The sequence below is a fragment of the Pinus tabuliformis genome, chromosome 2_1 (genome assembly GCF_031772625.1).
Source record: "Pinus tabuliformis cultivar Carrire ecotype Pingquan chromosome 2_1, CPIR1, whole genome shotgun sequence".
NCBI classification, from domain to species: Eukaryota; Viridiplantae; Streptophyta; class Pinopsida; order Pinales; family Pinaceae; genus Pinus; species Pinus tabuliformis.
The window spans coordinates 988055667-988056548 of NC_142299.1; positions in this window are offsets into that span (position 1 = coordinate 988055667).

Genomic DNA, 882 nt, shown 5'->3' on the forward strand with positions numbered 1-882 from the left:
ACTGTGGAAAGAGTCGAGGGATTTGAATGGTTGAAATACTTGTTCCCCTGCCCATTTTTGGTTCCCTTCACAATTTCTGGCTTAAAAAGATGAAGATGGAAGGGTTTTATCTATCATAATCACATCCCTACAATCTTCATTATAATTGTTTTTTTATAAGTGGATATGTTTGATCGTTGGATTCAGAGAGTAAACTTGTACAAGTCCTAAAAAGTTTCAATGTGAGGTCGACAATTCCTTGATTTATGATCACACTTAGAATATCGTTATAATTTATGCATAATGTTGTGTGTTGAATAGGGATGCACTGCAATTGCAACAAAATTCATTATTCAGATTTTTAGGTATGTAAGTTGGTTTATATATATATATATATTTAAAAGTATAAGTTTCATGAAATTTTAATTAATTTCAAGATTTTAAATATTTTATAAATATTTTATTATTCATTATTTATAAATTTTGATTATTAATTATTTTAATTATTAAGGAAGTATTTAGTATATTTTCTTAAGTAGTTAAATTATAAATATTAGGAATAAAAATTAATAATGAAAACTTATATTAAAATATATGGGAGTGTAGTCCCAATCAACTATCAAGCTACATCCAATCAAGGACCACTTTTTGAATATGGCTTAGTGAAGCTAATTTACAAGGCCTGAAAAGTTACGATGTATACAAAATTCTTATTTGACTGGGAAAATCAATAAGTTTTGGAATTTTTGACTGGAATCTGTTAAAATAAATTTTAGTTAAATTGTGATTTTTTGTTGGGAAAATCAGTTGACGGATGAGGCCAGCTTGGTCTGCAATTTGAACTAGGGTTTTTCTTTAGGGTTTTTTCACTAGTCACTATGGCGGGGTGTGGAGGAGGGAGTT